The sequence below is a fragment of the Ochotona princeps genome, chromosome 7 (genome assembly GCF_030435755.1).
Source record: "Ochotona princeps isolate mOchPri1 chromosome 7, mOchPri1.hap1, whole genome shotgun sequence".
In the NCBI taxonomy this organism is placed as follows: Eukaryota; Metazoa; Chordata; class Mammalia; order Lagomorpha; family Ochotonidae; genus Ochotona; species Ochotona princeps.
In genome coordinates, this window is record NC_080838.1 from 30349345 (window position 1) to 30364454 (window position 15110).

Sequence of the window (15110 nt, forward strand, 5' to 3'; positions counted from 1 at the left end):
GGATGCACAATGGAGGCAGGAACACGTGGGGGGGCGAACAGATGCCCCTTCTCCTCTCAGCAGCTTTAACAAGGCTGGATTAACTGGAAAGGCCAAGAGAAGGGCTATGCTGGGCTGGAGAAAGGCCTCTGGTTCACTGTCGTGTCAGGATTACATAGGAGAAAGAATGATAGAGTAACTGTCTTGCTGACTCTCTTTACCTTTTATTGATGGGCTATAAACATAAAATTTCAACATTTCTTTATACTGGCAGCTGTGCTAAAGGAGGACCATCTACCAAACTTGTCTAGTAGTGGCTTCCTAAGCAATGCTTTGGTCAGCGTTTACAATTTTTCAGCCCATGGAGGATACTGGAACAACCTAATTGCAGCATGTAAGATTAAATCCCATGACCAAACTTGACTGAATGTCTGAGTGTTTTGTGGCTTGCTTTGTGTCTACTTTTCTTCACTTTTCTAGCTATATTTCCAGTTGGGATAAAGAGAAGAGATAAATATGCAGCCCTCTTCTTGGTTGGCCATTACTGCACTTCTGGTTGTCCATGGCTACATTCTCAAATAGGCTAGCGAGGGAACCGCAGTACCTTTTCCCAAGGAGGGACTTGTACCTGGCAGCCCCTTAGGCACTGGCTGCTCATTGCAGCTTTGGCCCCCATAGTGCTGATGTTTCTTGTCAACATCCTCTTCCCCAATCACTCACATTCTCTCTCTCTCTCTCTCTCTCTCTCTCTCTCTCTCTCTCTCTCACACACACACACACACACACACACACACACACACACATTTCAGACACTGCCCGAAGCAATAGCCCCAGTCTTCAGTTCTCAGCAAACTGCTAGGTTAGCAGCTGCCTATGAGATATGTGTCTTCTAACACAAAGTGACAAATTAAGGTCAGAGCAGTACCCAGACCTCATCATGACCTCTCCCTGAATGGCTTGCCTACTCAGGTTGTTTGGGACCTAAGCAACATGTCCACTCTTGAAGCAATCTATATAAAAATTCTGATTATTATATAGATAAAAAATTCTGCCATCCAGCTCTTCAATTCTGTCTGCCGGTTGGTTTCCCCTCCGAAGAGGGGGAACTATACCTCTTTGTCCCTCAGTCCTCTTAGGGCAGGGGAAACAGAGGTGGGAGAAACACAGGATACAGAGGACAGACTAACTGTGCTGCTTTATGGTCCATGAGAGGCTGGTTCCAGATTCTGGTGGGTTTCTGATTTTAAAATATGGAGGTAATCACTGGTTTGTGGCTTGAGTTTGTGGTCTCAGCTACAATGCACAGAAAGCAGGAAAAGTCATTTTGCACATCTTACTGGTTTTGGAATCAGGCTTAACTTGATTCAAAACTGGGGCTCTGCTACCTACTACTATCAAGTCTCATTTTCTTCACTTGTTAAAGCATGTCACTGATGCCTGCTTCTCAGGGTCACTGCACTGATGGAATAAGTGAAAGTTACCTGGTTCCCACAGTGGAGGTGTTATTCACTTTTTATGCTCCTCTCTCAGCCCTGCCTCCTCCCTGGCCACCTCCTGTAGCTGATGTGCAATCAAACACTTTGGTGCATGTGTATAGCTCTGTAAAAAGACATAAATCTGTGTGTGTGTAAAATCTGAATGCTAAATATCTCCTTTTGAGTCCATAAGCTAAGTTATTGGTACAAGAAAATAAACCTATTTGGGATGTAAATCTTCAACATTTAGTAGAATAGTACTAAATTCTTCTATGACTCATCAAGTCGCAAGTTGCCAGGATATCAGGTATGGACCCTGAATTTCCTGCAGCACATTGTGTAGGTGTCTGATTACCAGAAATCCTCCCCAATGCTACCCACTCATTTCAGTCTCTGTTTCTACAGAAATGACTAGGATGAAAGAAAAAAAGTATTGAAACAAAGAAATGTGATTGTTTTTATGTTTTACCATCAAGAATATCCCTTTAGTTAAAATGAGATCATCCAAATGAGAATAAACAAATTTAAATAAAAAAGAGATGTTCATACTGACGTCTAAACTGAACAGGATTTTATCTGACAAGAACTACAAAACACAATATTTGTTCCCAAAAATACCAGAGGGAAAGGTGTTTGACACTGTGGTTAAGATGGCACTTGGGCCACCCACATGCCCTGCCGGAGTGCCTGAGTTAATCCTGGCTCTGCTCTTCCTTCCAGCTTGCTGTTGATGCTCACCCTGGGAGTAGCAGGTGATGTGTCAATATTAGGGTCCCTGCCACCTATGTGGGAGACCTGGGTGTGGTGGGCAGTAAACCCAGAAGATGGGTAATTTCTGTCTCCCTCTACTTTTCAAAATAAGTAACAATAAAAATGATTTCCAAAAAGATTTATTTTATTTGAAAGTCAGAGTTACAGAGAAAGAGAGAGAGACAGAGATGAGAGAGAGAGAGAGAGAGAGAGAGAGAGAGGGAAATATCTTTCATTTCCTGGTTCACTTTCCAAATGGTCGCAGCAGCCAGAGCTGGCATGGTTAGAAACTGGGAACCAAGAGCTTCTTTGCATCTCCCATGTGGATGTAGGGGCCCGAGATTTTGGGTCATTCTCTTTCTCAGGCCATTAGCAGAGATCAGAATTGGAAGCAGAGCAGCCAGGACTCAAGCCAGAACTCGTATGGGATGCCAGTGCTGCAGGCAGAGGCTTAGCTTGATATGCCACTGCGCCAGCTCTTACAAAAATAAATCTTAAGAACCTTTTAAAAATCATAGTTCAGTTACTTCCTATTCTTGTTTGCTACTCAGCATTGGCCTTAACACTTCTAACACCACTTTTTGATATCCCAACAGTAAAGTGGGTTCACTGTGAACTGTCTAGCCCCTTGTTTGTGCCCCATGAGGCAGAGCACACACACACATATACACACATACACACCCCCCGCCCTACAAGTGACAGGAGACAGGCTGTCACTTCTGCATTGGCAGCAATGGACAACAAAAGAGAAGGCACTCTAAGCTGGTGCCCAAGTCCCAAAGAAGCTGCCCAGGGCTGGATGGAGTGTTGACAGTTTGTGCTCTGCTTGCACTGCTGCTGAGGGACCCCAAGAGGCAGCTTGCCTCAAATTCTACATCCAAGTCACTGAAATCATAGGCTAGAGTTTTGAGGTATCTTGGAGGACCAGATCAGACCTTGGGAAGTTCTGGCCATCCCCTGCTTAGCTTATAAGAATGCTGTATTTTCAACACATTCTATAGTTAATCTGAGAATCCCAAGTGAAAAAGGGGGAGAACTGAGTCCACCCAAGACCACCCAGAGAACTCTGTGTTGATACTACTAGGACTGCTTCCACTCTCTCAAGGAAATATTGAGAAGATCTGTAATATTTGCCCTACAGAGGAAAGTCTAGAAGAATTAGGGAAGTACTGATTGAATTGTTTCCCCAAAGCGGATCATCCCCAAGTGTGTACCATGCCACCCATCCAGGTAGCCTGGATGAAGTTCCAGGCCACTTGCTTCCACTGGCCCAGCTCCAGCTGTTACAGATACTCAGGAAGTGAATAAGTGGATGAAAGACCCTCCACTCTCCTGCTCTGCCTTTCCAACAGATAAATAAGTAAATAATAAATCTTTTAAAAAGATTTCATTTATATGGAAGAAGAGAGGGAGGTTGAAAGTCATAATCATAAAACTATTTTGATGGAGCATTTCACAAAATATATGTTTGGAAATGTTGGTGGAGATGAACTTTTTTGGGCCTGATGCTTTGGTGCAGTAAGTTGAGCAGCTGCCAGCAGCACCGACCTCCCATATGGACACCAGTTCGAGTCCTAGCTGCTCTACGTTTGAGCCATTTCCTTGCTAATGTGTCTGAGAAAGCAGCAGAGGATGGCCCGACTTTTTGGTTCCTGCTACCAACATGGGAGACCTTGATGAAGCTCTTGTCTTTGGTCAGACCTAGCTTTGGCTGTAATGGCTATTTGCAAGTGAAAACAGCAAACGGAAGATCACGCTCATCCCCTGTTCTCTCTGTAACTCTGCCTTTCAAATAAATACATCTTTTGAAAAAGAGAAATTAGCTACTTTTCACAGCATTTCTCAACCAACAGGGATTGGTGTTCAAGGCAAACCATTGGAAATACCTGGGAACCAGTTCCAGCAAACTGATTTACTATATGCCCTGACAGAAGAGTGTAGCATTCAGGGGAGACTTTTGAGTTTAGCCATTGTATAAATCCACAAGAAAACAGATTGTCTTCAACTACCCATTTCCCTAAGCACTTATGTAAGAAAACACAACTGTGCTTTCTTCTCTGCCCCCTTTGACACGTGTGTAAATCTTTTAAAAACTAGATAAATCTCTTGGCAGTTTTACAACCCACAAATGCTTCTCCAGACATCTGGAAGCCATCTTCCTGGAATGCAACCATGCAGAACATGGAGAATCCCATCTCCTGGGCCTTGTGGCAAAAGGAATCTAACTGTAGCCTGAAGTGCCTGGCTCCCAGTTGCATAACTGTTCCTGCCATCAAGAGGCGAGAAGTTTGTTTTCCTTTTGCATAAAATCAATTAGCAAGGGCCCGGCATGGTAGCCTAGTGGCTAAAGTTCTTGCCTTGCACACCCGGGATCCCATATGGGCACCAGTTCTAATCCTGGCAGCTCCACTTTCCATCCAGCTCCCTGCCTGTGGCCTGGGAAAGCAGTCGAGGATGGCCCAAAGCCTTGGGATCCTGCACCCACATGAGAGACCTGGAAGAAGTTCCTGGCTCTTGCCTTCAGATTGGCGCAACTCTGGCCATTGCGGTCATATAGGGAGTGAATCAATGTATGGAAGATCTTCCTCTCTGTCTCTCCTCCTCTCTGTGTATCTGACTTTGCAATAAAAATAAAAAACAAATCTTCAAAAAAATCAATTAGCAAGTAAATTGTTCATATTAAATACTAGGTGAATTTCAGATAAGTATGCTTGAAAAATAGTGTTGTCAAGTCTACCTACTTGAGCACTAGTCATTGTTTATCTTGGAAATGTGTGCGTAGTGGGTTGTACCTGTCTGGCTAAATGAAAGGGTAAGATTTATTTTGCAGTTTCTTGATGAATTTCCTGGGCTGTACATCCTATATGCTTTATTGCTTATTAACTAATAAGACTTTTCCTTCCATTCTAATCTAGTGGAAAAGTTTTCTTGGTTGGCAGGTGACTTTTTAAATTTATTTCTCCAACACTATGCTTACATTCATTCTTAATTTGTTATCTAGTATGTGCTTAGTTTATATGATAAGGGAAATACATTCCAATATACTAAAAGCATGTAGAAACAGGATGGCTTCAGTGTTTCAATCTCATTCAGGACCCACATTTTCATCTTTCCATCATCCTCCACATGTTAATTTGTTCTTGAGATCGTATTTCTCAATGTTATAAGATGGTAAAAGCTGTTCTTTGTGTCATGTTCAAATTTAACCATATCAAAGGAAAACATAAATTGTTTCCCTTTTAAACAGCAAAGCAACTTTTTCAAGAATTTCTCTGACTTGCATTTAGCTGGCTAGAAGTGGGTTACATGCCCTTTGCAAAACCAGTCACAGACAAGAGAAATTAAGTGATTGTAATAGGTTCAAGGTTGATCAGAGTCTACCCAAGTAATGGTAGAGAGGAGGGAATAGCTTTCTACCCCTACCTAAATCCAAGATCAGGCTGCAAGCGCTGGGAGAAGCACCAATAAAATGCTGTTTGCAATTACTCTGCTTCTCTTCCCTACAACACTGATTATTATATGCAACATGTGAATTCTTTGTCTATATAATCATAGACACAAAATGTTTGTGTCTCTTCAGAATTCTTATGTTAGCCCTAAAAGTTTTTACTGAGCTTGCAATTTTGGAGGCTGAAAATCCTAACAGCACAGTGCAGGCTGGATGACCATGATTTCGTGAAATCAACACATGACAAAAGGTATGTGGCAATGGAGGAGAAAGCAAGGGGCTGTACCTTGGGCCCCAGGAGAGAGAAGCTGAATGGGACAAGCTTAGGTTTTTGGAGCAACTTACAATCCTCTAATAGGAGCTCCATAAGAGTAACCTTCCAAGGGCTCCTGTGCACCCTACCTCCAAGTAGTGACACCCTAGGCACCAAACCTCCAGCTGCATGACACAAACAACATCCAAAAGAGCAATTAGTTGCCTATGATGGACATAATAAAATATCATAAGCAGGATCACTTAAGACAACAGACATCTGTTTCACTGGAGGCTAGAATTCATGAAATCAAGGTGTCAGCACAACACTGTTCTCTTAAACACCTGTCAAGGAATCCTTCCTTGCTTTCCTTAACTTCCGATGGTTTGCTGGCATCTGTGATATCCCTTTTCTTACAGCTGCATTTCTCTAATCTTTGCCTTCTTCATCATGTGTTGTTCTCTCCTGTCCTTGACTTATTAGACGTGTTCTCATACTGACTTCAGTCACATTGGGTAGGTTTTGATCTTGCTCTTATGATTTCATCTTGTTCAGTTGTATCTACAACAACCCCATTTCCACATAAGCTCACAATCTGAGGTACTGGCTCAGGACATATTGTTTTGGTGTGGCACAATTCACAACCCACAACACTTAACAATCTAAACGTATCTTATCCAGCTGTGCCAGGTATTAGGCAATATTTTATTTCTAGTTTATTTTTTAAGCAATAAAATTCTTCCCCATCCAAATGATGAAGTAATACAAAATGAATATAAAGGAGTGGCTGGCATTTGGTGGCAAAACTTAAACTTCTTTTTTAAACTTTGTAAAAAAAAGAATCAACTTTAAGCTTTTATTTGAAAGAATTACAGAGAGAAGGAGAGATAAAAAGAGAACTTCCATTCACTGGCTCATTCCCTAAATGGCCTCAATGGCTGCAACTGAGCCAATTCAAATCCAGGAGTTAAGAGCTTCTTCTGGGTTTCCCACATGGGTGCAAGAGCTCAAGGATTTGAGCCATCCTCTGCTGCTTTCCCAGGTTGAAGGCAGGGAGCTGGGTTTAAAGTGGAGCTAATGGGACATGATCCAGCACCTATATGGAATTCTAGTTCCACAAGCTGAGGCTTGGTCTACTATACCAAGGTACTGTCCCCCCAAAACTTAACCTTCTTCAAACTGAGCTTCAAAGTTTGGGCTGGAGGACATGGTTGCTATATGCAGGTGGTCTTTCTGATGCTGAAGCCCAGAATTCTATTTACTCCAGCAGAAGGACAGTTAGACCACATGCAAAGATTGATCTTCATCTTGATATTTGCCTAAGGAGCTGATGGATAGACACCGATTTGCTCAGCACTTTCTACATCTCAGGGTATATGGGTGGAGCAGTCAGTTATTCATCACTGTAAAGATCTGACATATGATTTCTTTTAAAAGGAAGGAACTTGTACTTTGGTAATGTTTTAACAACTCACAGTGCAACATTGGGAAGCTTGTTCATCTGGCATCTGATGAGGCTATAGGGTGGCAGGTCAGGTGTGAAAGAAGGAACAAGTTGGGTCAGGAAGGTAGACAATACATCTGGACCCATAGCAGCTTTATCTAAGCCATTCTCTCATAAGAACTGTATTACATATACATGTCCCAATGATTTGGGGATTTTTCTGGTAGCTCACCTCTTGAATGTCATAATTATATTGAGTTTCCATACCTGGTCCCATGAATTTATGACTTCATGCTTTAAACATCTGCGTGGTTTGGGAGCCAAATCATGCCCAGATTATTACAACGAATGATCCAAGTAACATGATACCAAAGGTTATCAACATAGACAATCAGTTTAATAGCTGTAGTCACAAAACAATAGATGCAAAATTGTGATACCATGTGGATTTATCATGGACCTGAATGTTCACTTGCAAATTATGAGCAAGTTGTGCACATTGAATTTGTGTTAAAACTTCCTTTCAGGGGCTAACATTGTGGTGTAACAGTTTAAGTTGCACCTGCTACAGCTTGTAGCAGGTTAAACAGCACTAGCACCACATATGGGCACACTTGCACCTGGATGAAACTCCTGGCATCAGCCTGGCCCAACCAGGTTGTTGTGGCCATTAATGCAGTCACCCAACAAATGGAAGATCTCTCTGCGTGTAAATCTGCCTTTCAAAATAAGTCAAATCCATTAAAAAAAATCCTTCCTCTCAGATTCTGGTAAATTTCAATGGTGGATGTAACATAGCTTTTAGATATTCCTGTATCTCCATATAAAATATAGACAGACATTACAAAATTTGTACATTACATTGTGCATAAAATATAGATGGACATTATAAAATAGGGGAGTGGATATTTAGCCTGGTGGTTAAAACATCCTTTTCCCACATCAGATACATAGGCTGGACTTCCAGTTCAAGTTCCTGACTCCAGCTTTCTGTTAATGCAGACTCTGGGAAGTAGCCATGAAGACTTAAGTACTTGGGTCCCTACCACCCATGTGGGAGACCTGGATTGAATTCAGAGCTCCTAGATCTGACCCTGGCTCATCCCCAGCTGATGCAGGCATTTGGTGAATGAACTCCAGATTGTAGAAGTTTTTTCCCCCCCTCTCTTCCTCACAAAAAAAAAAAAAAAAAAAAAAAAGATAACATTTTAAAAATTAAGTGGTAAGACAGCCAACAAACTGCAAAACTGAAAGCTCTAAGAACTCCAAGGCCTGTTCCTGGCCAGCAGTCATGCAGGAGAAAGCAGAGGGAGTTGCCAAAGTGGTCAGCAGAGCCTGCGGAGAGGCTTAGGGCAGGCAGCAGCAGAGGCAGCAGGGGAGATCAGAGTCCAGTGAGCTGGACAGCACCAATTTTCTACTTTCCACCTGACAAGAATCCCCACACGTACACAACAGTGGGAAACATGGAAGATGGAGATTTAAAGAGTGGGTCCAGATAAAAGAGATTCAGGAGAATAGAATAAGAAAAATACACCTTTTTTCTTCTTTTAAGCATTACATGTGAATAATGAACTTGAACTCTTGTCCATGCACCAAAGCAATGGCTCTACTCATTGTGCCACAATGTTAGCCCCAAGGTGGGCAGATTTTTTTTTCTCATTACTCATTTCCTCCCATGGTCACAGGGCTGATCAGTTTTTTGTTAATAAGAAAGGCTGCTGACCCATGACAGCCCCCACTGATTTGGGTTCTGATGGATAAATAGGAAGGCAGTGGCTAAAGAGTCTGGGGAGTTGCAAGGCACGTGGATAGGCAGCTTCAGCGGGCAGCAATGGTAAGTGTTCCCAAGGGATGTCTCTGTGGCAGCCAGGATGTTTGCTCAAAGCTGTTCCAGTTCTTCCCTCTGGGAAAGCCTGACATTCACCCAGCAGTCCTAGGCCCAGGAGCTGGAACTAATCTGTCTGCCATGACAGGGCCTCAGCATTATAAATGCACCCTCTCTGAGCTTGTCCCTTGATTCTGAATCAAGTCCAAGGGCAAGACAGAAAAACAGAGACTGAGAGGGAAGAGTAAAGCCAGTTATGAGCCTGTTGCAGCAGGCTCTCCCTGTAGCAAGCTGGAGGGAAGAGATGCCCAATGAAGCTCCAAGTATTTGGAGTTGGAGGGGTGGACAGGCAGGAATGTCCCAGAAAGTTCACCCCTCCTACTGTTTCTGTTCCTTTTGGTGGACAATGCATTGGCTCCTTCCCCTTCTCACTCTCATTTCCCTCCTCCTCTTCTCTCTAATTTCTCCTCCTTCCCCCTCCTTTTCCTGCTCCCCTTCCCCTCTGCTTTCTTTGTGAATGTCTGGTTACTATTCACTGTGAAACCTGGGAAGAATGACTGTGATTGGATTTAACAGGTACATCCCCCACATCTCAGGGACCAAGAGGTAAACTCTTTGTTTTCTGCTACTCATCACTTTTCTTCTGACAACAAAAGTGGATTTCCTGCACACTTATGAATTTCCCAATTCTCTCTCTCTCTCTCAACACTCTCTCTCTCTTTCTCTCTCTCTCTCAACACTATCCCACTGGATAGCCTATAGTCTGGACACCAGACTCCTGGAGTCAGGCAGATCACACAGGTGAAGAGGCAGTCCTGCAGCAGTGACTGACCCGCCTTTGGATGTAAGTCACAGTGCTTGGCCCCTGGAACCTCTATTGCTCAGCATCCAGAAGCTCTTCTAGACCTGTTGCTTGCCTTGGCATCTTGTGGAGGCTCCATCATGCAGGCATGGTGGATATACTCAAGGCTTGGGTGATTGAATCCAATATCCATCTATTTTCCTTTCCCTGGGAGGTGTGATTTGAGTGTGTGTAGGCATAGGGAGAGGGATTCCAAGTCTCTAACCATATGGTTGTTTCCTCTGGCAACTAGCTCCATCCTGAGGGTTCCAGGCCCTAGTCATCTCAATGACAAACAAGCAAATGGAAAACAACCAAAACCATCATACTACTCCAAAGACTCTAAGGGTTGTAGAAGCTCTTAAGAGACCCTTATAAGAATACATGTTACAATGAGTGACACTCTCATCAGTTAGGAAGTTACTACGGCTCTAACCATTCACAAGTTATTGTTGAAAGGCAGAGAGAGCGAGCTCTTCTAGCCATTTGATCCACTTTGCAAATGCGCACATTAGCAAGGGCTGAAAGAACAAGCAACCGAAGAGACTGTAAATGACATAAACCTTACACATTACTTACTTTTCCAAGGGGGTTCAGAGAACTTGAAAAAATTCAAAACAAACAGCCAAACATATGAAACAGGTCAAGTGAAAAAAAGATAGTTTCTGAGGAATACATGCTTTTCAGAGTGCTTGGGTGATCTCTTACCTCAGCAGCATAATTTGATTATTTGCTTTCCTTAATTTAAAAGGCAAAAGCGTTAATCAACTTTTTAAAAGAAAGTACGTTTTTTTTTTGTTTTTTTGTTTTTTATTTCAGACTAAATCAATCCTGGTACAAAATTCAAGCCATATCTAACAACCTGCGATCCCTTCCAATAAACGGGCATGGAAGCTCAGCCTCCCACTCGCTGACTTCCGCTGTTGGGGGCTCTTGCGAGCCACTCAGGGGTGTGTGAGGTGTTCTGAGTTGTGCCTAAGATCTTAGATGCTGCCAGTGCTCTCTGAGCACTTCCTGATGGCTCATCCCGCACCAGTCCTGGCTGGGAGGCCAACAAGGAGAGCAAGTCTGCATCAAGTGGGCTTGATCCTCTGATCCACTTTATAACTGTGGGCAATCTCTGGGCTCCTGCCTGCTACCTGGTGGGCATGGCGCACCACTTACCTGCCCATGCCCTTAAGCACAGCTTCCAGCCAAACACTTGGAATGTGACCTCTGACATAACTAGAAGCTCAAGGGGAACAGACTTGCCTTACAGCCAATTACAGCATCTTTGGTGGGCAGAGGAACTGCCGGAAGCTGCCCTCCTGTCCTCCCCTTCCTTAACCTTTAAAACGTTGTAACTTGTGCATAATAAAGCAAACATTCCTCAGCAGCAGGTCTCTGGTGGTTCTTTGGCTTAAGAACATCACGCCCTGGGTGACCTTAGGGCCTGCTGGCAGGTTCAAACTCCTGAGATAAAACCAATGACTGATTTTTTTTTCAAGAGATTTAATGCCCCCTGATTTTTAATTTAATTTTCTATGAAACGAATATAATAATTGGAAAATATAAGTGCAAAGTACCCAGTGCAGTGTCTGAAAGGTGCTAGGTGGCAATAAATGGCATTGCTAGTTTTAGTATCCTAGATTGTGCAGCCATTTAAAGGATTAACCATTTCCCATAAAAAATGACAGTACAAGATTTGCTAAAAATAAATGCAAAGAATCATTCAGTATTTTAGCTCTCAGGGTTGTACAATGCTTTGAGAGAGAATGACAGCCTATTTCAATATTTTTTCATTTTTTTACACATTCAGCAATCTGTCTTATTTTAGTGGACTGCCTGGGGAAAGACAAGGCCAAAGACAGAAGTACAGAGGAAAAAGGGAAAAAAAAGGTAGAATAAAAAATGCAGGAAGAGAGGAGAGATGGGGACGGTTTGGGACAGAGGGGAGGGAAGAGGGAAGCAGTTGTGTAGTAAGACCCATACCATCTGTGTTGTGAGTTTTCATAAAACCTACTAAAATTTCAAAGATAATTTCTTTTACACTTTTTGTAAGTATGCTGTAGGCTTGACTATGGAGAGAATCATGACTTGTCCTGCTTATAGTAATAGACTCCTTACCTTTGTGGGATTACTTGAATGACAAGAAATATTCTTTCTTCTCTGGCTTCTTTCACTGTGAAATCTTCAATTATTTCCATGGGTCACCTTTGGAAAAATAACAGATACTTTATGAAATAAAAATGTATGAAATAAATTTCTTTTTGTATTCCCTTGTATATTTCTCCTCTCTCCCTTTTCTGGAGATACCTATTGCCTAATAAGTTTAGAATGGTTTCTGTGGAAACGAATGAGAATAGAAGCTCTAATATTCTACTAATAAAACCTAATGTGGGAGTTAGGTAGGAGACAATAGTTGCTAAACCCAGGCTGCAATAAAACACAAGGAATGTATTTAATTTCAGATGATAGAATATCTTTAGGAGATAGAGAGCTTACCTTCTATTTGGTCATGAGGCTTGCTGACTTAGGAATAGAGAAGGATATTTATTTATATACTAAATGACTTAGTGTCCACTATGTTTTGAACATCTCTCTAAGAAGTGAAGATATAGCAAATCAATCTCAGAAGCAAGCATCTTTTGTCTAGGAACATTCATACATTGGTGTGCTGCGAGTCTGGGGAATGGCTCTGTGGTGACTTATTTCCTAATTTCACGGTGCAATCTTCCCATTATGGCTGATTTCAAGTTACCAACATGATATCACCAATATGAAGCTATACACCTAAGCCTAAATGTGTGATAAAGCTATGTGCGTGCGTGTGTGTGTGTGTGTGTGTTAGTGAGAGAGCGCGAGAGAGAGGGAGATAGAGAGTTGCAAATTCAGAATTATAATTGTTTTTAGGGGAAAAAAAGGAGAGAGGATAAAAGGGAAGCACAGGGTAAGTACAAGTCATTGGCAATGCTTTAATACCTGGGTCTGGTGGAGGCTTCATGGTGTTCATTATGATCTAATAAATGAACAACTGAAAACAAAAGGGGACATGTGAGAAACCAGCACATGTAATACATAATAAACCCCAAATCTCAACAATTCCAATTCTGTGTAACTGAGGGTCATCTAACAAAAGTGACATGGAGAATATAAAAAAGTTCATGACACCTCCTTTCCATTGGCGCAAGTGGAAAGGAGACGAGCCAGAATGGGTGGGTAGAGGTGAGCATAGGACGGATGGGCAAGTCTCTGTCTTAAACACCTAACTGAATGGATGCTTTGCAACCGTTAAAGCAGGTACAAGAAAGCCCAATCAGGGAGTAGGACTTACCTTCCCAGGAGATCCAGGGAGGAGCCATGTCAGTTGCTGAGTGATGGTGATTCAGGAAAACCATGCGGATTCACAGAGGATTTCCTGGGACTGGGTATTTTCATTATGACCCAGTGTAAAACTACAGAGCCGTTGAAAGTGCTGGGAGACTGGTTAATTCCAGACACGGGTAAGGAGGTTGCAAGGAGGTTTGACACTATTGGAAAATGGTGGGAAACATAAGTTTTGGCATGCAAAACCACACAGGCTGGTTGCACTTGATGGTCAACATTGCAGGAAACACAAACCAGCTATTTCATAATAGAGACCATTGAGGAGACAACACTTTTTCTTTCCAAATTCCTGCCAATGCTCAGAACTTGGTTTTGGTTTCAAAAAAGAGGTGTGGAGAGGGGGGAAGAAGAAAAGAATCATGGGACCAGACTATTTATTTTGACACTGTTGAGAACAGGATATGTGGTAATGATTCTTTCCAGGGAGCAACAGGTCATTTACGATGATTAACTTTATGTGTCAACGGTCAGGACAGCCATATAATCATCATTAAAACAGTATTCTAGGTGTTTCTATATTGTAAGAAGAGAACGGATCTGCAATCAGCAGTTTAGCAAAGCAGATTACCCTCAGTATGGGTGTGCTTCATTCAATCAACTTAAAAACTTTAATCGAAGCAGACTGATTTTCCTTGAAGAATATGCAACTCTGCCAGTAGGTTGTCTTCAGACTTCAACTACAGCTTTGAATCTTCCCTGGCTCTCTGTCTTTGATGGCTTATTCTGCAGAATTTGAACTTGTCATTGTCCACAATCACACATGAGACAGGTCTTTTAATTCTTTCATTCATTCTCTCTCTATCTCTCTCTCCTTCTTTCGATCTACCCAACTGTCTTCTGTGTCCTATTGATTCTGTTTCTTTGGAGAATTCCCAAGGAACTGCAGAAGTTAATAAATTTCCCTGATAAATGAGTTCATGATATCTCACCACAACATCCCTGTTTCCTAATATGTTTATCTCCCTTGGAGAAAAAGAATAGAAACTATTTGCAGGCAAGCAGAAGGGACAAAGGAAATAAAATGTAAAATCTGATAGATATTAATTTTGTAGTACATTATGAAACTTCCTCAAATAAATGAAATTTTTAATACTCCTACAACAGAGTGGAGGACATAGAGAAAGTAATGAGAAAGAAAAGAAGGAAAAGGAGACACAAGATTGGTCAAATGAACTACGGTTCTTTAAAAACGTAAAATAAAAAATGGCATCTATCCAAGATGAATCAATTGTTGGTCAAGCCCTTTTCTAGTAAAATAATATTCAGTTGTAAGAAAAAAAAAACCACAAAGAGATTTTATTTTTTTCCTCTGTCTCATTTTTAAAAAAGTATATGATTTGTGCAGTTATTTCAAAGTATCATTTAACTGTCTACATTGAATCACTCCCATTGTACAATTTCTTAGTAATGATAGTGAATCATTCTTTCAAATGTTTTTAAGTACTTGATGTTCCTTAGCAATCAATATTTGATAAATATACTGTTGCTGTTTATGAATAAACATTCTCTATGGAAGTGAGAAATACATATTAATTTTTATTAAAGAAAAATTCCATTTATTCATTTCAGAGGCAGAGATGGAGGGGCATGGGGAGAAAGAAGCAGAGAGCGAAAGAGAGAGAAAGCACCCATTCCCCTAGTTCACTTCACTCCCCAGATGCAATGAGAGGACTCACAGGGCTGACAGGGCTGAAGCTGGAAGCCAGGAACTCAGTTGGAAGCAGGTTCC